The sequence below is a fragment of the Aedes aegypti genome, chromosome 2 (genome assembly GCF_002204515.2).
Source record: "Aedes aegypti strain LVP_AGWG chromosome 2, AaegL5.0 Primary Assembly, whole genome shotgun sequence".
Taxonomy (NCBI): Eukaryota; Metazoa; Arthropoda; class Insecta; order Diptera; family Culicidae; genus Aedes; species Aedes aegypti.
Window position 1 is genome coordinate 95,811,337 of NC_035108.1, and position 21,462 is coordinate 95,832,798.

A 21,462-nucleotide genomic window follows, 5' to 3' on the forward strand; every position below is an offset into this window, starting at 1 on the left:
ACATGATATAGCCATTATTTTAGCGGGAAAAATTGCTAAAGTAGTTACAGTAACATGCTTTTTCGTGTGATTAAATAAAAACAAGATTTCATTAAAAATTTTAGGAACCAATTGGTGATCAACACATTAATTAGTGAACCTCAATTAAGTTTCATACTCTCAGTGCCAATAACGTAACCATTTCAACGAGATTGGAAGTTTTCATCAGCTGACAACTATTGATGACTCTGGCACGTGAAGTAGCGACCTATTTGGGCACTATCATAATCCACTTATTCTTCTTCTTGACATTACGTTCTGGAACAGAGCCTGCTCCTCAGCTTAATGTTCTATGAGCACTTCCACAGTTATTAATTGAGAGCTTTCTTTGCCAAAGTTGCCATTTTCGCATTCGTATATCGTGTTACAAGTACGATTATACTCTATGCCCAGGAAAGTCAAGGAAATTTGCCTTACGAAAAGATCCTGGACCGACAGGGAATCGAACCCAGACACCTGCAACATGGCTTAGCTTTGTAGCCGCGGACTCTAACGACTCGGCGAAGGAAGGCTCCAACTATCATGATCCACTTGGTATTAAAATTCCTAAATGTTGTTGCCCAATAGCTTTCTAAAGCCCTAAGTCTGGAAAAAGACATGTATTTTTATACCATGCTTTTTAAAGCCTTCTTTGTCCTTCGCTTCATCCAACCAGATGAAAGCACATAAATTAATTTGAGTCTCATTCCAGGATACAAATGAACGTCTTGGTAGGTTGACTGACACTATCGTAAAGTGGCAGTAAACAGGGCAATTTGTTTTAATTAGCCCGAGTTAAGGATTGTGTTGTTCCGCTTTTTTTCTCCGGAGATGCGGAAGTGAAATCCTGCCAGCTGGTGGTAACAATAGGGTCACCTACGCATATCATTCTTCTGGTGGCCGACTCTCTCCAACATGGAAGGAAAGTTTGATATCTTGATAAGAAATGAGATGTTTTAAATTGCGATGTCCTTTCAGGTCAGTAAGAGCTCACATTTTTAAACTATTTACACATAATTTTCGTTGGTCTCCAAACAGCTGTCCAATTTGAATCACCTTTCTCTTCGAAGTATTACTCTGACCTTTAGCGCTGTTGCTGATTCGCTTAACAACGTATTGATTCGATCAGCCAATTAGGATAATAGTAAAACATGACATCCGTTTCACAATAGACTGAATTATTCAAAACCCTGGGAAATGTCGTGACGTTAAACATAGTTTACGCCTAGGTTTGGAAATAACCCACCCTCTCCCTCTCTCCTCCCTTACTATTGCCTGCTTATTAGGGTGCGGCTTATTTCATGCATTTTTCGAAATTACACAAAAAACCAAAAGTTCGTGTGCTCTTATGAATTGAAATTTCAAGCATGAAAATGCACCGTCAAATCACAGCTAAATCTTAATACTTTTGGCTCAAACTTTTAGGTTTCTCTTCTTATGTAATTTAGATTCAGAAGAGCACACAAGATTTTGATTTTGCGAACTTTCGACTAGCTGCACCCTACTGCTTATATAAACCACCCGGTAACAGGTTGCTACCTTCTGCCACGTGTTCCCTCAGAATAGGCGCAGGAATTCACAATGGCACAAAGAAGGAAAGTTTGAAAACTTCACACCACAAAGCACAAGCCCGCAGGACTGACCTTCTTTTCCAGCTGCAATCCGAGACAGCAGCAAGAGGGGCGCGATAAAATATTCAGCGTTCTCAAGTAGAGCCTTCTGGATCTTAGCTTGTTAGAAATCAATACAGTGCAAGTGTCTTTCAAGGTGGAAAAAACATTGTCGCGTCAATAATAAACAGAGCCTCCCGCACCTTGGGAGAGTGTAAGTATACTTTAACATTTGTACAGGTGGTGTAGTTCTCATTAGAAACTGTTATACACTTCTGATCAAAGTACAAAGGAATATCTGATGGTATTTTTGGTGTATATACTTTTAATGAAAATACATATGTATATTCTTATTAGCAAGTGCAAAATACCATTTTTTGCTATTGATATTATGATATTATTAATGATATTTGATTTTTTGTAACCACTCTATGTATAATGTATGTTTCGTCTTAGGAGCTGATGAGCAGGCTCTTTGCCAGTGGGGTCGTAAGCCAAGAAGAAAATGCTCTACTAGTCCAAACATGGTTTTCTAAACTTCCTAACAAAAAATAGCGAAATGTGCACAAATATAGTTTTTTTTTCTAATGAAATAAAAAATAGTAATCTTTTGACGTTTCTCAAACATCAAATCATGTGTTATCAGTAAAATTGAAGTTGCTGAATCCGTTTCCGCTCTCAGAAGTGTTGCACTATATCACAATTTTGTGCAACAGGTCGCCAAAGTCTCAGAAATATACTAGATTTATTGATGTTTCAATGAAATTTAAACTTAAATTTATTATTAATTTTTGGTAATTAAATCCATCGAGCATGCGAAAAAGAACTTGAATATTCATGTGAGACATAGTTTGATTGATATCATTCAATTTTATATCGCCTCCATACAAAATTCGTTGTTACTTTTATATGACCAGATACAATATTTTTCCAAATCATCAAAAATAGCTTTTTAGTATTGAAAGTGTGCAAATACCGTAAATTTTATTCTTTGGCCTCTTAAAACTGATCTAACCAATTAAACACATAATTTGTCATATACTTGCATATAAGTTGACAGATATTGTCAAATAATGCATTTTCAACAGTCAAAATCTCTAAAACCAGACGTGCTGTGAATGGATTCAGAGATCAAAAATCAAGTAAATATCGGTATTTTTGTGCTTTAGACAAAAACTTGTTGCGCTGCATAATGATTTTAAAATTTACAATCTGGTAACACTGCTTCTTCTGCAGAATTAGTTTATGTTGTAGCTGTAGAATCAATAACATGTTTGGAAAAGAAGAAAATAACCGATTTAATTCTATTACAAATACTTGAAAAAAATAATAAAGAGAATCACAATAAAATTGAATATTTTTTACCTTCTAGGGAGACTAGGGTCATAATGAACACACTAGGCGAAATAGACAACCACTTATTCTCTGAGAAGTTTCATACACTGCATGAAATCTATTCTGTTTGCAGGGTGGCCAGCGAACTGGAAAATATCCGGGAATTTCACATCACCGGGAGAAAATCGGAAAATATACGGGAATATATTGCCGATGTGATTACTATCATTTATATTCAGAACTGGATATAAAATAAATAAATAGAAACATATTCAATAAATGAGTTTTCTGACAAATTTTTCAGATTTTGTCAAAATGTTAAAAAAGTTTGATTCGTTAAGAACGCATGAGCTACATAAACAACAGAAAAGAAAAACACAAATCAATCTCGCACCAAGAAAAGTGTGAAAAAGCAAATTATTTATGCAAAACAGCTCTTAGCACAATAATTTCAGTTGGATTACATTACTGCAAACAAGAAAGTTCATAACAAAAACAATACAGTTTCCGCGAATCTCTCATACAAAGGATCGCAAGTTTTCACTAACCATGTAAACCTACAAACAACAAGCTATTGCACCAGAACGACAACATGTCCCTTTGATTCGATCCTTAACATCTCAATCAGAATGCCGATCTCAGCTGTGCAAATCTTTGTTAAAGTTTGTTTGCCAGAAAAATATCATTGATCACTTAAGAAACCTCATGTCAAAAATACTTTGTAAAAATCGGTTGTATGAAAAATTACCTTTAAGTGTAAGTCGTAATTTAACACTTTTTCAATTTTTCTATATCGATTTTCAAATAACTAATTTTAACCTCTCATATAGGCCCGGATTTTTTTTTTTAAATGCTGGGAGAAAGCCGGGAATTTCAAATCAGTTATTCGTCGGCCATCTGTGTTTGATTTCATATAAATGTTTGTTTTTTGCTTCAATTGGTTTTTAAAAATTGGCTAGTAGTAATTTAGCAAAGGCGACCAGTACCGGTTCCACGGTACTGTACCGGTACTGGAAGATTTTGCAATAAATATATAAAGCATATCGTATTGAGTAAAAATGTTGCAACTTTTTCACATTCGTCAATAAACACAAGTTTGCTGAAGCTTATTCTTCATTTTCATGAATTATAAAAACTAATGAAATATGATCTTATAATTATAATGAGTAAAACGTTCTTACTTTATAAGAATATGTATTGAATTTTAAGTTTTGTTTGTTTTTGTGCCATAAATGAGTACGTTTAAATGCTTCAATAACCTGAAACCTTTCTATTATGTATTTGTTGCTAGTTGTCTAGAAATCTTGATATTCATAATAAGCAGCTTAATTTTCATTCGATAATCGATAACTCGATAATCCTCTTGATGATCAACTGCTGAATCATTTCCGTTTGTACGTGCAACATTTCACTTATAAGATGTCGTGACAAGGCCTTCTACGTACAAAAGTGGAGGCCATATACGTGCATATATTATGTGATGTATAATAGCATACAATGCGAGTGTAACAATTTTCTACTGAACTAACCTGTGATCTTATGCAACTTAACTTATGATAACAAATGTTGATTTGACAACTGCTACGGATTGATTCGAAATGCTTTTGTATGAGTGTACAGGACGAAACAAAATGTACAAATGAGCTAAAAAAAAAGGGTTTTATGCGAGAAAACTCATCAATCTGACAATTTATCCACCGTGTTTTGCGGGTTTGATGTAATTAATTGATGATGATTTGTATGAATAAATGAGTTATTATGTGAACTTCTCAATGCGACTTCTGGTTGTCTGGGAAGTGCTATGAAGATACCAGCCTGATTCGATGCAATCCCGCACTTTTATTCGCATTTTCGCACTTATGAAGCCGCACTTCGCAGTCCAGTAGTGAAAGAAATACACAATATCTTTCTGTAATAAAAGTCAAGAGCGTATTTTTTTCTCTCCAAGAGAATTGCTCTCTGGGCTCCCTGAATATGGGTGGAATGTTTCTTTTCGCTCGGGTGCTGTCAGTTTAATCGTAGATGGCGTCGAAACAGCAAACACCCGTGTTGTTACAAACCTCACAACCAGAGGCGCGCGCATCGTTTTTCTTCGTCTGTGCCTTCAGCATGGCTTTGGCCCCTAAGTAGTTATGTTTATCTATGTTTTATCTATTTATTTTGAGGCAATATTTTAAAGTATTAGAGACTCTCAAAATGACTGAAAAAAATGTGGCTTGATAGACTCAAATTTTGACCGCAGCTTTTAAGCTTAATTTATTTTTCTTTTGTATCTGAACAATTGGTCGTACGTCGTAAAATCAAAAGATTGAACGGACAAAAGGTCGAAAATGTTTTGCTTCGTAGAAAATACTGGTTTCTTTGAAAACTGAGTTGAGTGTTGATCCTCCTTGTGTTTTCCTTTTTAGTTACTTGGTCACTATAAGGTTGAAAATCACTAAAAATAAAGACTGCAAAGGAAAAAAAACTCGCAACAAAAAGTCACTAAAATTATTTTTCACGAAAATGGTCACTAAAGTCACTGTTTTCGGGTACGATGATAAAAAAACGACAATCTGAATTTTACAGATTTTCGTTATGCTAATGGGAAACATCATATTTCTCGCATACTCTGAGATAACGCCCTAAAAGTCATTGGTAGCCACGTGTGTAGCTCGTTGTTTCTGAGCACAAGAAACAATAAGCATCCAAACCAACATCGCAGGCAGGTAGATAATGATCCTTTCTTTCCCATAGCGTTGTTAAATAACATGAAAATCCATTCAAATGCTCAGAAACAACGAGCTACACACATGGTTACCAATGGCTTTTAGGGCGAGATCAGAAGTTATGCGAGATTTGATCTCAAAACCAAAGCGTTATGAAAAATAAGGATTATTAACAAAAATACTGGCAAAATTCAGGTGTGTATTGCTTAGATATTTCTGGTGGATTGTCGCGTTTCTTGGAGAACTTTGTGATGAACATTTCGGTAAAATTTCGGAAACGACTTTGAGTTGAATTTTATGGCAAAGGTATTGAATAAATCTTGGACGAAGTTCGTGACATACTTATGAAAGAGCAGTTGAATAAATTGCGGGCAGAATTCTCAGAGTAACTGACAATTGAAAGCCAGAAGAGATGCTCTCGTTACCTTCTGAAGGAACTTTACCTTCCCGACCAGTAGATTATAATAAAAATGTGGTACAATTAGGGGGAGATCCCCCAGTACCGGACAGCACCCATTACCGGACAAAGTCGAAAAATTGAGAAATCATGATCCAATAAAGATGGAGTATTAGTAGAAAAGGAAGCTATTTTGGAGACTAATGTTTGCGTAGAATAACACATCCTTGAAATATGCATGCCTTTTTAAAATAGTAGAAAAGTTTGAAAATCTTAAAAAAATTGTTGTATCGCCTTAATTTTGAGCCTATTTAGTAATTATTTTGAATATGAAAAAATACTTTAGATCACGCAAGTATGTTCGAACATAATCCTAATTTGATAGTACGAATGTATTTTGTACCATAATTGAACTAAATATGGACAAATTTCGATTTTGGTTAAGCACCTCCTGTCCCCCAGTTTCGGACAGCTTGATTTGTTATATGATATCTTTGTAATTATTGCACCAGTGTCTCAAAATACATCCATTTTTAATGGATTCCGTCGATCATGGTATCAAACATGCGATAACATTAAGAAGAATGAATATTCATAACAGCATCGTTAAATGTGATATTTTCCATCATATATGAAAGAGGTTTTTGATGGACATCTTGCGAACTAAGAAAAACTCAAATTGTTCTTGTAAATGTTGCAAATGCATTGAATTGGCAATTATATACTATTCCCATAGTAAACACATTCAATGATGTTAAAATTTACAGAATTCAAAGCATTTTCAGATCGTGTCCGGTATTGGTCCTTTCAATATCGATCATTTTGGTACTGAAATACATCATCAAAATGCAATGTCAAAATTCATATTTATATTTTCAAATTTATTTTTGTACACTATGAAAATGATAATATTTATCATAAATGGGTAACACGAGCACATAAAACCAACATTTTTCAAATTATGAATTAAGTGACTTAAGTGTCCGGTACTGGGGGATCTCCCCCTATATCAAAATTTGTTACAAATAACAAATTTTGTTTCATTTTTGTTAGGAGCACTTTTAGTAGATGAGGAAATTATAACATAATTAAAACAAAATCAGTTATAATAACAAAGGCTGTATCAAATTTGTTTCACTTTAAAACATAATTTGTTATAAAAAAAAATTAAGAGCAATTGCTTCTAACAATTTTTGTTGTAATTCAGTTATGGAAAATAGCTAAATGAGTTATATTTTTGTTCGATTTGAAACATATATAGTTACATGTTTGTTTAAATTATAACATATTTTGTTTCAATTTTTATGAGTGTATAGGAAATTGTATTATAATTTTTGTTATTTTAACTACTAAACAGCCACAATTATAACGTATTTTGTTAGAAAAAATGACTAACTGAGTAACAAAATCTGTTGCAACTCTGTTGTAATCCACTGGTCGGGATTACTACAGATGGTATGTCAGCAATTTCTTTCGTACTCCTATTAAAATAAATTTACGGATTTGATTTTCCTCTGGAAATTTCTAAAAAATATCCTCGAATTCACTTCACCTCGAATGCAATTCGTACAAAAATACTTCAAAACAATACTTCCTGGGATTCCTCTCTTCTGTATTTCTGTTTCTCTGAAATCTATCAGGTTTCAAATTCAAAGTCAATTTGGACAAATTGAGGTGCAAAATTGTGAAAAATAAAATAATAGAATCGTTCTGGTGGGCTTCGATCCCACGACTCCTATACGCTAGACTGGGCGCGTCAACCAAGTACGCCACAGAACGGGTAATTCTGCAGCGCAATCGGCCAACCTGAAACCAAAGTCCGTCATGACCCCATATTCTCCTTCACAACCCTATACTCCATCGGCTCTCTGAGATGCCCAATTCGACTCTAAGCGTGCCTACGAACAACAGTGAGAGATTTTTATCAGGAATTTGCCAAAAAATAAAAAATCTAAAATTTGACCTCCAATTTCCTAAGAATCTTGCCAAACATTTTTTCACAATTTTTATCGAAAATATGTCCATTTTTAAAATGGACGTGTTCAATTTTTTGGATTAATGTTTGTAGTTTTGAAGTCACTAACTTGATCATTTTAGTCACAGAATTCACTATTATTTTGCTGTCCGGCCGTAACTTGCTCTGCCCTTGACATTTTGTTCTTCCGACCGTTTCTTTTTCGTCTTTCTGTCGTTTCGGTGTTTGACTTTTTTTTCGATAACACTTAACAATATCATGAAATGTTGATGGTGTGTGCCTCGACTAGACCTACGAATCTAAGACGTTTGGTCGAATGACATTCAGACGAATTACGTTTAGTCGAAAATACAAATTCGAATGGACATTTTATCGCAAACGTTCTAGTGCAATAGAAATCATATGACATTTGGTTGAATTTGAATAGTATGAAAACAAAGTTTCATGATTATTCCGATTATCTTCGAGAGTAGCATTTTGTCGCTAATACGCTTTTTAAATAAAAAGGAAGCAATCATACTTTTGACATTTCAGCCAACTCGTCTTATTCCACCCGATATACACAATAAGCACAGTTTTCTTGTTTAATTCTCTTCGATCAAACTATTTATCAGTGCCATTATTGCAACCATTCGAATCAAAATTTGTTATTCACTCGAAGTCGTCGACGCCGCCAGTAAAGCCAAATATTTTCTTGAGGAACAACATTAAGCTGGAAGTCTCAATTGGCTAATTGATCATTTGTAGAGAAACGTATCCTGTTGGCGACACTTAAGATTCACTTCGGCACTTTTCCTGTAGTGTTAAGTATAATTTCAAAAAAAAAAGATCCCGAGCTTTCTCCGAATGATTCTATCAGATGACGATCAGCAGTTCATTACGAAGAACGAAGACTTTTTGAAAGAACAATAAATTCAAAAGACCAATATTTTCATACAGTTGTGTAATGAAACAACGTTTTGAGCAGTTGTATAAAGAATGATGATATGCTATGAAATTTTAAAAGAGTAATAAATTCACTTAAACTAAGTATTTTAGTCGATATACAAAATACTATTTTTTAAATTTAAATAATCATCGAAATTTAGGATATTCACATAACTACAGAGTTAGTTCTCCACCAGTTGGATGATATGTGCCAGTTTATCGGTAATAAACTTTTGATCAAGTGCTATAAAGTTTAAACCATGCATTCCTTTGTGCAAACGTTAGACCAAACGCCATTCTACCAAATGTCATCCGATGATAAGATTTTCGACCAATTGTCTCTTTGCATAAATATAATGATAATATAAATAACGTCAGTCGACAAAACATCATTCGACAAAACGTCATTCGACCAAGTTTCCTAAAGCAAGATCTACAGCCTGCGATAGGTCACATTGAATGTTTTATTGGTTAGTCATTTTTCAGATTGTGCAAATCAAACAATAATCCATGTTTTTCATCAGATGATACAATTCATCAAACATTCTTACCTGTTCCACACTGTAAATCTCCATATTGGCTTCGTTCTCCAACCACTGCTGTCGGTAGATAGAGTTGGATCGTTTTTTGATGTTCCGATGGCAACAGTAGCATACGAAGCATAACACCGTGATTACCACAGAAAGCATTGCCCTGAAAGTAGAAAGGAGCAACGGGAACCATATGAGTTTCACTTTCAGTCATTCTTGTATGATATAATAAAAACAATAATTATATCTAAATAATTATTTTGGTATGTCTTTCTAAAAATATTTAAAATGTTAGAAAAAAAAATCATGTTGAGGTTTGGAGGGGAATCTTTCAATTGACCTTCGATGGTTTATGAAGCTAATCCAAATCTAGACACACTAGGGAAAACTTTCCTTCTTGCCTTCAAATTACATAAACACTACAAACCCAAGCCCTAGTGTTCGTCGTTTTGTTCGAAGTCTGCTAATGAACGTCACGCGAGGGTAATTTCTTTAAGAAATTATCTGATTCTTGCCGTCAACGGCCGCAGTCCTGTATAGCTAGCTATCTATCATCTCTGACGAACGATAGTGGTTAGCGTGGTAACATAGGAAGTTAATGATAATGTTGATACTGACGTCGGTGGCTGCTTCCGGCTTTCCGTGTATGGTCGTTGTTCGATTCAGTTTTAAATTTATCATGCCCCTTACGTAATCGAGGACACCAATCGGAAGAAGTACTTCATAAACAAATAGTGTTTTGTGGTACTGTAGAAAGATCTATCTAGTTTCAAACGGAGAGCACTATCTACAAGAAATCCTCCGATTCTAATCGATAAAGAAAAGTTTTGATTCATTTTGTGGAGCAAATGTTCACGTCAAACAGTAATTAGAACGTTGAGTGGCTACTAGCGAGAAGAAAAACACTGCTAGAGGGTTTCGAGGTATAATGACCATCGACCACCTTTAGCATATGTACCGTTTTGTCTCAAATTTCTAACATGACTCATATGTAATTAAAATATAACTTTTCAAAGACGAGATAATGTAATTGTTTCGAATGATTCCCTGTCTGGGCTTTTTATGATTTTAAGACCGAATTGAAACGAAAACATGGTTTATAAAATCGTAAGAAAACCATTATTCAGTACGGTCGGTGTTCATCCATCCTTAAGCGATTGGGAAACGCTGCACCAAGATACCGAATCTATGAATGTCTAGTATGCTATCCATGCCCATAAAGTGGGTTACGAAATAAATGTCACTGGCAGAAGCAAATCATACTCCTTCTCCACTTGGAATGAGAAAAATTCACGGAAAACCAACGGCGATGATGAATGCGGCTAGTGCCGCTCATCACCAGTTCGAAATGTCAAAACACGAACCACTTAAAGCTGAGAATAGAAAAAAATAAAACTATAATCTTGATTGCTGAATACGACGACGCGATGGAAAATGAAAGCTGAAAATGACAACTGTGATGCCCGCTGCGTGATGGAACACGTAGTGGATTAAGTATTATTTTAGTATTGTGGCTCCCACCTGACCGACATTTGAGTTTTTTTTTCAGCTGAGCTTGAGTTTCAGAGATCAGCTATATCTTAAACCTTTAACAAAGATTGTTACAATACAACTCTTCGGTTCTGTTTGCGTGTCAACACGATGTCGTGTGCATACATTAATCGCACCAGAAATTTGCAAACGATGCGGAACGAAGTCGAAATGATTTCCCGTTCGTCGTGTGATGATACGTATTCATAAAGATAGGGGAAACAGGCCCAAAACGAACCGCCAAGTAGAGTATCTCAATCTGCAAAATATCCGTGTTTCAAATTCTAGTTCCGTTTGCATTCGATAATACTATTTGTTCTTTGTTACTTTCCTGATCGTATGTATACTGTATATCCACCGGATTCCCACAGAATTTCTTTTGGAATTTCCCCAGGATGTTCATGGAAACCACCCTAAATTTCCATAGGATTCTTATAATTTCCGCAGTATTTGTACACAATTCCCACGGAATTCCTAAGGGGTTTTCACAAAGTTCCTCACGATTCTTATGAGATTCTTACATGATTCCCAAAGTGATTTTCCATTCTAATTGTTTACCACATAACTTTCACATGATTCCCTTCGAAATCACACCGGATTCTCTCAGAGTTTCCAGATGATTCTCACAGGATATTCACAAGAATTCCTGGATTCTCAATATATTTTCAGACGATTTTCTCACCATTTCTAAAGTATTTCCACAAAATATACACAGTATTGCAAATAACCCTCACAGGATTCCTGTAGGATTGCCACAGGATTCCTGTAGGATTGCCACAGGATTCCACAGGATTGCCACTGAAAGTCTAGGATTCCCACAGATCCACACTGAAACCCTAGAATCCAGACTTAAGGCCCAAGTAAAAATGGTGCTAATGTCAAGCCTGAAAAACCAGTTTTTTCTTCTTAAACCAACAAATAGATGAAAATAAAAACACACAGCCCTCAGGGCCTTCCTTAGCCGTGTGATTAGAGTCCGTGACTACAAAGCAAAGCCATGCTGAAGATGTCTGGGTTTGATTCCCGGTCGGTCCAGGATCTTTTGGTAATGGAAATTTTCTTGACTTCCCTAGGCATAGAGTATAATCGTACCTGTTACACGATATAATGCGAAAATGGCAACTTTGGCAAAGAAAACTCTCAGTTAATAACTGTGGAATTGCTCATAAGAACACTAAGCTGAGAAAGCAGATTCTATCACAGTGAGGACGTAATGCTAAGAAGAAGAAGAAGAACTGGATTTCCTGGATCTACACTAAAATCCGACAATTTTCACTGGAATCCCATAATTCACTTTGGAAATCAAGGGTCCATGTTCCATTCCCACGATCCACCTTCAAATCACAACATCCACACATCCAAATCCCAAGGTCCACACTGGAATCTTAAGATCCTCATTGAACTCACAGGTTTTACAGAGAAATTCCAAGATCCACACTAACGCACTACAGTCCACACTGGTACAGAGCCTGTAAAACATGCGTTTTTTAGTTTTCGATATCTAAACGTGATTCAAGAAGGGTAGGATGGTCTAAAGAGTTAGATGATATCGCTTAAACTTTATTTTGATGTAAAAATTATTGTGATCTATCCACCTAGCAGTGCAGGGTGAAAATATTTTTTTCTATATTTACTCGAATCAATAGTAGTTTTCAGCAAAGTTGTAGATATTGATACATGAAAATTTTTCTTCTAAGACACCAACTTTGTATAAACGTGTTTGTTCAAGATTTCAAGAGTGTTGTTTAAAATACTCCTAAAACCTTTTTAAATAACTTTTTCTTTAATGGGTTTAGCAAAAATGCTTATTCTACAAAATTGTCAACAATCAAACAATCATTGATTTTCTCAAAGACACCAACTTTCTATCTCATCTTCTTTAAAAGTTATCAACAATTTTAGTTAAAAAATAGTCACTTTTTGTCTCAAAATATCCTGGAAAGCAGCAAACCAAACAACTTCTATCTGAAAGATATTCTTTTAGGCTAACGATCAGGCTTTGTTTCATTTTGTTCCGTCGTGTTCCAATGCTCATTAGGAGCTATTGTTTATTGGCTCATTTAAAGCATTTCTATGAAAACATCAAAGAAACAAATAGTTCAACACATGGTTTTGTACTTGAAAGTTATTTTGTAGTTAAAGAGCATCTCTATATTGCTCTTGAAACAACTGCACTCACAAATAAAAACTGCCTAAGTAATAAAATCATGATAATTTTCACTTATATCTTAACATGCTCCATGTTCATTTTCATGTTTTTTTTTTATTTTTTAAATTACTCTAAATGGGTCCTTAAACAGTAGCTCGTTATGAGCATTGGAACACGATGGAACAAAATGAAACAAACAATGATCGTTAACCTAAAAGACTATCGTTCAGATAGAAGTTGTTTGGTTTGTCGTTTTTTGCCGCTTTCCATGATATTTTGAAACAAAAAGTGACTATTTTTTACTAAAATTGTTGATAATATTGAAAGAAGATGAGATAGAAAGTTGGTGTCTTTGAGAAAAACAATGATTTTTCGATTGTTGACAATTTTATAGAATAAACATTTTTGCTAAACCGTTATGGAAGAAGCAATTTTAAAAAATCTGGTTTTAGGAGTATTTTATACGAAATGCTCTGTAACTCTTGAACAAACGTTTGTATAAAGTTGGTGTCTTAGAAAAAAAAAACATTTATCATTATCTAAAAGATTGCTAAAGACTGCTACTCGATTTGAGTAAACTTAGAAAAAAAATATTTTCACACTGCACTGATGGGTGGTAAGATTACAATTATTTTTATATAAAAATAAAGTATTAGCGATATCCTCTTCAGAACATACCACGCCTATAAAATCACGTTTAGACATCGAGAACTAAAAAACACATGTTTTTCGGGCTATGAACCAGTGTGCAGTCCCAGAATTTACACTGAAATGCAATCCTTTTTTCAACTCCTTAGAATCCGCTTATTATGACCGATCTTATATCAATACATGTGTATTCAATTTTAAAGGACTTTATATAGGTACAGTAATTTCGATTGTTGTAGCAAATATCTCTTTTTTCGCTTTTCTAATGACACCTTGTTGTAATATTTTGGTCGATCCAATGCTGAGGAAATTAGCTATGTTTTTTTCAGTGTGTTTTTTTGAAAAATGTCAACTTTAAGTAAAAATTGGGTATACAAAATTCAAAAAATGTAAAAATACATACGAAATAAGAATAATTCTTTGCCTTTCGAATGCGGCTTAGAGAGTTTCAATTGAACGAGTAATCACAGAGATATGAGCAGAACACTTTTGTATGTTTTTGTGGGGGTGAACCCAAACTTTTGCACTGGATTGTATAAATTTCTATTTGTGGTGAATATATCTTTAAGCGTTGATTTTTAAGAACACTTTGTATGAAACACTTTCATAACATTCAATTTTACACATTTTGCTGAAGGCATCAAAGAGCTATCTCGGTTATTTTTCAAATTAAGGACGATTTTCGTTTAATAACATATTATTTTCAAATTTTTGTTAATCTCTTCAAACAAAAAACATCCCTATAGTTTTTCACCATGAACAGAGAAAATTATTATCTTTCTGATGGTGACAAAAGATTGAGAATCCGGCATTTGAAAACAACATTTTTTTCGAAGAAAATCTCTCATAACTCTGTAACCATAAGAGATAGAACAATAGTTTCTTCGGCAAAAAGTTTTTTCTTGCTCAATCAAAAATTCTAAAAGTGCTCGGAACATAGTTTTTACGAGATATTATCGCATAAAAAGTTATCAAGAACATTTTTTTTTTCTGACCCTTACTTATTTGTTTAACCTTCCTTAGTCCCTAACAAAAAGTTACAAATTGTGACTTAGGGTCGTTTTCGACCCGAAAATTCAAACAGCTCGCAAAAATCAGTGTATTGACCGAATTTAGTTCTGTTGGGCTTAAATGAAGGGCACACATGTCTAGTTTCAGAAACCCTCCCGGAGATCCGGATTTGGTCACTGTGGCCACCGGGAACCTGCTACATATGAAAAAAGTCCCTTTAGAGACCCTTACTTTGACGACCTGTAGTTTCGTAACTAAACAAGTAATCTGAACCGTCCTCATATTGTTGAACAGGTATTCACGTGGACTGTGAATAGAGATTCTCAAATCGCTTAGTTATTTATACCCGGTTCCGGAAACCCGGAACTTCCGAAAAGTAAGCTTCTATCTCAGTTCTGTATATGTAATTTACATCGGTGCTATTTGGTTGGTGGATATTTTCGCATAATTTTTTTCTGTAATTAGGAACCAATTGCCGGCACACATTCCCTGAAAAATTCGGTCCAGTAAGGTCAATGCGGAACCGGTTCCTGGAGTCCCGGGAGGTGGCCAATCTGGACAATTCGATGAAATTACTCAGGTTTGAACCCCAAAACCAAATGAATTGTGTCCAATTCTTTACGGTTTTATATGTTTGGATGTATTTTGCCGAAAGAATGAATGAATGGTTATTCTGGTCCTTTTGGAGCACTGGAATGGCCACCGGGAAACCCGTAATATGGGACCACAAAGTTTTAGCACCAAAAGTAGGCATGCGACGGCTCAATCTTCATGATTTTGCATCCCTGTGACTCTGCCAGTTCAATTATTGATGAATGACTACTTTGGTTCTTCTGGCCCAGCGAAATAACCCAGGAATGGCCACCGGAAGTCCCCATATTGTGGGACATTCCCGTTTTTGCACCAAAACTAGCCATGCGACGGCTCATTCTTCGTGATTTTGAATACCTGTGACACTTCTAGTTCAATTATTGATGAATGGCCACTTTGGTTCTTCTGGCCCAGCGAAATAACCCAGGAATGGCCACCGGTAATACCCATATTGTGGGACATTTCAGTTTTTGTACCAAAACTAGGCATGCGACGGCTCAATTTTCATGATTTTGCATCCCTGTGACACTTCTAGTTCAATTATTGATGAATGACCACTTTGGTTCTTCTGGCCCAGCGAAATAACCCAGGAATGGCCACCGCAAGTATCCATATTGTGGGAAATTCCCGTTTTTGCACCAAAACTAGGCATGCGACGTCTCAATCTTCATGATTTTGAATACATGTGACTCTGCTGGTTCAATTATTGATGAATGACCACTTTGGTTCTTCTGGCCCAGCAAAATAACCCAGGAATGGCCACCGCAAGTATCCATATTGTGGGAAATTCCCGTTTTTGCACCAAAACTAGGCATGCGACGTCTCAATCTTCATGATTTTGAATACATGTGACTCTGCTGGTTCAATTATTGATGAATGACCACTTTGGTTCTTCTGGCCCAGCAAAATAACCCAGGAATGGCCAACGGAAGTCCCCATATTGTGGGATTCTACATTCCCGTTTTTGCACCAAAACTAGGCATTTGATGGCTCAATCTTCATGATTTTGAATACCTGTGACTCTGCTGGTTCAATTATTGATGAATGCCAATTTTGGTTCTTCTGGCCCAGCGAAATAACCCAGGAATGGCCACCGGAAATACCCATATTGTACGACATTTCAGTTTTTGTACCATAGCTAGGCATGTGACGACTCAATCTTCATGATTTTGAATACCTGTGACTTTTCAAGTTCAATCATAGATGAATAATCCCTCTGGCTAATTGTGACCGCAAATAAAACCTGGAGTTCGTAGCCACAAAAGTCAATTTGGACATATTGAAATGTAAAATTTGTGAAAAATAATGGGATCGTTCTAGTTAGCTTCGATCCCACGACCCCCAATACGCTAGACTGGACGCGTTAATCAACTACGCCACAGAACGGGTAATGATTCTACAGCGTAGTCATCCAACCTGAAGCCTGAGGACCTCAGTGGACTTTTACTTATTATTGTATGAGAAAAGTCACATGCCCGAAAAACCAGGAAGATTGAGCCGTCGAATTTCTTGTTATGGTACTAACACTAATGTACCCCATGATACGGGTTTCTTCGGTGGACATTCCTGGATTATTTCAGTGACAGCAAGAGACCAGACTGGCCATCCATTCATTATTATGTGAGAAGGATCACGTGCTCAGAAAATTAGGAAAATTGAGCCGTCACATGTCTAGTTTTGAAACAAAATCTGAAATGTCTCACAATAGAGATAACACCGATGGTCATTCCTGGGGTTTTCTGGTGGTAATAATGAGCCACAGTGGTCATTCACTTATACAGGGTGTCCGCAAATTATCCGTACAAACTTTTAAGACATGGCTCTATACAATCAAGCATAATAAATTCAATATTCTTGCATGGTTTTAAACATTGGCTTATTATACTCTTAAGTAGTAAGTTTGACACATTTCCGATTTCAAATATTTGCAAAATCAAGCCAAATGTATTAAGGTTTCTAAAACGGAGATGTTTTTCGAGCTTTATGACGGAAGAGAAATGTCCATAGAACCCACTGGATTTGAACCGTATAATTTTCTATTTTCAGTCTAACTTGAAGCCACTAAGCTGTAGGTTACTTCAAATAATAATAGGACATTTGGATTCATCTCTTTTAGATTTTAGAGAAAACACATCTTCAGTATGACTAGCGGCCCTCAGGAAAAACGTCTCCGAAAAATTTAAACTTGTCTATCTCAGTTACAAGCAATCATTTCGAAATTTTTGTAGTTGTATTTTGTGTTATCGTATAGATGTATGAAAAAAGGAACATAGACATTGATTTTTCATTGTTTTCAATCCGAGATCATCTTTCCAATATTTTGCTGTTCGGATAATTCGCGGACACCCTGTAATTTAACTAGAAGAGTCACAAGTATTATAAATCATGAAGAACGAGCCATCGCATGCCTAGTTTCGGTACAACTATTTAAATATCGCATAGTACGGGTACCGTAAAATCGGGTGTAATTGATCAGTAGGGTGAAATTGATCATCGTATCACACGATTCTATTTATTCGTAATGTAGCACAAATAGCAATGTAAGTTGCAGTAAATGAACGTTGATTGTCGTAACTATTGTCGAATTGTGTGTTGCGAAGTTTTTTGCGTTAAAAAATGTTTATTATTATGAAAATAACGTAAAATTTCAAAATCATGCACGGTGCAGTATTGACAAACACCTATGAACTTCTATTAATAAGCAAGGATTTGAACATGGTATAAACCTGAAAGTTTGTGAGGATGCTTGAGATACATCCCCAAACCAGATTTCATCACCAAAACTCGTACCAATTTGCTCATATGGTTGAAGTAATTGAATTTCTGTTAGATATCATTGAATTCCTTAAGAAATTGCATACATTTAGGCGTTTTCCGCGTTATTGTTGAAATTTAACTATTCGTTATTTATATAAATATTGCATTGTTAAGAATTTTACAAGCATATTCGGATTCAGGGAGCTCAAATTTATCATATAGAGTTGTTTTGGAAACTAACAATAATAGTATTGACAAGTGATCAATTTAACCCCGAAATGAGTTCCTCTGATTTTTTATTTTAGAGGTATTTGTAAACACTAAAATGACATTTGTTAGAAAATTTCGGTACTTAAGTCGATGAGGCTCACCTTCGTACTTGTTTTCCTGCATTTAGTTGTTTGGAATTGTTAACATTACAGAAAACAGACTAGAAGAACTGTGAAAAATGATCAATTTCACTCGAAATTACGGTATCTAAGGTGTAATTCATGGGTTATTTTGGTAGTACAGAAGAAGCAAATTGGTAATTTATCTAAAATTGAACTAAAAAATTCACAGGTATTCAAAGTCATGAAGATTGAGCCTTCATATACCTAGTTTTGGTACAAAACTGAAATGTCCCACAATACGGGTATCTCCATTGGCCATTCCTGAATAATTTAAGTGGTCCCGAAGAGCCAGTGCTCAGTCAGCTATAATTGAATAAGAAGAGTCATAGGTATTCAAAATCATGAAGATTGAGCCGTCGCATGCCTAGTTTTGGTACAAAAACTGAAATATCCCAAAATATGGGGATTTCCGGTGTCCATTCCTGGGTTATTTCGGTAGGCTAGAAGAATCAAAGTGGTCATTCATCAATAATTGAATCAATAGAAGTGACACAGGAATTCAAAATCACGAAGAATGAACCGTCACATGCCTGGTTTTGGTACATAAACTGGGATGTCCCACAATACGGGTATTTCCGGTGGCCATTCCTGGGTTATTTCGAAGGCCAAAACAACCAAAGTGGTCATTCATCAATAATTGAACTGGCAAAGTTACAGGTATTCAAAATCATGAAGATTGAGACGTCGCATGCCTAGTTTTGGTACATAAACTGAAATGTCCCACAATACGGGTATTTCCGGTGGCCATTCCTGGGTTATTTCGCTAGGCCAGAAGAACCAAAGCGGTCATTCATCAATCATTGAACCTGGGTTATTTCGCTGGGTCAGAAGAACCAAAGTGGTCATTCATCAATAATTGAACTAGAAGTGTCACAGGTTTTCAAAATCACGAAGCATGAACCGTCACATGCCTGATTCTGGTACATAAACTGAAATGTCCCACAATACGGGTATCTCCATTGGCCATTCCTGAATAATTTAAGTGGTCCCGAAGAGCCAGTGCTCAGTCAGCTATAATTGAATAAGAAGAGTCATAGGTATTCAAAATCATGAAGATTGAGCCGTCGCATGCCTAGTTTTGGTACAAAAACTGAAATGTCCCAAAATATGGGGATTTCCGGTGTCCATTCCTGGGTTATTTCGGTAGGCTAGAAGAATCAAAGTTGGCATTCATCAATAATTGAACTAGCAAAGTCACAGGTATTCAAAATCATGAAAATTGAGCCGTCGCATGGCTAGTTTTGGTGCAAAAACGGGAATGTCCCACAATATGGGGACTTCCGGTGGCCATTCCTGGGTTATTGCGCTGGGTCAGAAGAACCAAAGTGATCATTCATCAATAATTGAACTGGCAGAGTCACAGAGATGCAAAATCATGAAGATTGAGCCGTCGCATGCCTACTTTTGGTGCAAAAACTTTGTGGTCCCATATTACGGGTTTCCCGGTGGCCATTCCGGTGCTCCAAAAGGACCAGAATAACCATTCATTCATTCTTTCGGCAAAATACATCCAAACATATAAAACCGTAAAGAATTTGACACAATTCACTTGGTTTTGGGGTTCAAACCTGAGTAATTTCATCGAATTGTCCAGATTGGCCACCTCCCGGGACTCCAGGAACCGGTTCCGCATTGACCTTACTGGACCGAATTTTTCAGGGTATGTTCGCCGGCAATTGGTTCCTCATTACAGAAAAAAATTATGCCAAAATATCCATCAACCGAATAGCACCAATGTGAATTACATATACAGAACGGCGATAGAAGCTTACTTTTCGGATGTTCCGGGTTTCCGGAACCGGGTATAAATAACTAAGCGATTTGAGAATCTCTATTCACAGTCCACGTGAATACCTGTTCAACAATATGAGGACGGTTCAGATTACTTGTTTAGTTACGAAACTACAGGTCGTCAAAGTAAGGGTCTCTAAAGGGACTTTTTTCATATGTAGCAGGTTCCCGGCGACCAAATCCGGATCTCCCGGAGGGTTTCTGAAACTAGACATGTGTGCCCTTCATTTAAGCCCAACATAACTAAATTCGGTCAACACACTGATTTTTGCGAGCTGTTTGAATTTTCGGGTCGAAAACGACCCTAAGTCACAATTTGTAACTTTTTTTATGGAAGCTCCCCTAGGGGTCATTCAAAACTTTTGTTTCCGCAAAAACAAAAATTCCCACAAAAAAATAATTGTCAGAAAGTTTCAAATTGCTAGGTTATTTCAATCAAAAGTTACATTGATTTGAATTTTGAAATGGGTCGAAAAAGACCCAAGGTCCTTGCTAAGGCTAAACACATCATAACTCGCGAACCATAAGAGATAAAAATTTGGGTTCTTCGGCAAAGTTGTCGCAAATTGGTTGTTCTGAAACATTGTAGAACATTGTATACGCATAAATGCGTTAACAAAAAATTGTATATTCCAATCTTGTAAACCATGTGGGCCACCCTCATTAAACATCAATCAAAAAAATGTCCGAAAAATATGGATATATCTAGAATGGACGGTTTATGCGCAATATTTTTTGTCTTCCTAGATATGACTTTGGGACCAATGTGCACTGGAATTCCAATATCCACATTAGAAGCCTAGGATCCACGATGAAATAAAACAGTTCACTCTAGAATCTTAAGATCCACACTGAAACCCTAGGATCCAGACTTAAACACCAGGATCCTAATTGCAATCCCAGGATCCGCATAGATCCTTAGTATCCACCTGGAATCCCAGAATCTATACTGAATTCTCAGGATCCATACTGAAGTTTTAAGTGCCAGGTCCAATCCTTATTGAAATCTCAGGTTCCATACTGCAATTCCAAGATCCACACCAACACACTACAGTCCCAGGATTCACACTAAAATACAACAAATTACACTGGA

At 36.0% G+C, this 21,462-nt stretch overlaps 2 protein-coding genes across 6 annotated transcripts in view; one reads left to right on the forward strand and one right to left on the reverse strand.

Annotated features, from left to right (window-relative positions):
* Positions 1 to 21,462, forward strand: part of LOC5574903 (probable beta-hexosaminidase fdl) — a 205,845-nt gene that overhangs the window by 55,028 nt on the left and 129,355 nt on the right. The gene's annotated exons all lie outside the window — the stretch shown is intronic.
* The window catches only part of LOC110675790 (serine protease/ABC transporter B family protein tagD), a 61,448-nt gene that overhangs the window by 11,539 nt on the left and 28,447 nt on the right, over positions 1 to 21,462 (reverse strand). For all 3 annotated transcript variants that reach the window (XM_021841589.1, XM_021841587.1, XM_021841588.1), the window contains one exon: positions 9,522 to 9,663. The gene's annotated coding sequence lies outside the window, so the exon portion shown is untranslated. The remainder of the gene's footprint in view (positions 1 to 9,521; positions 9,664 to 21,462) is intronic.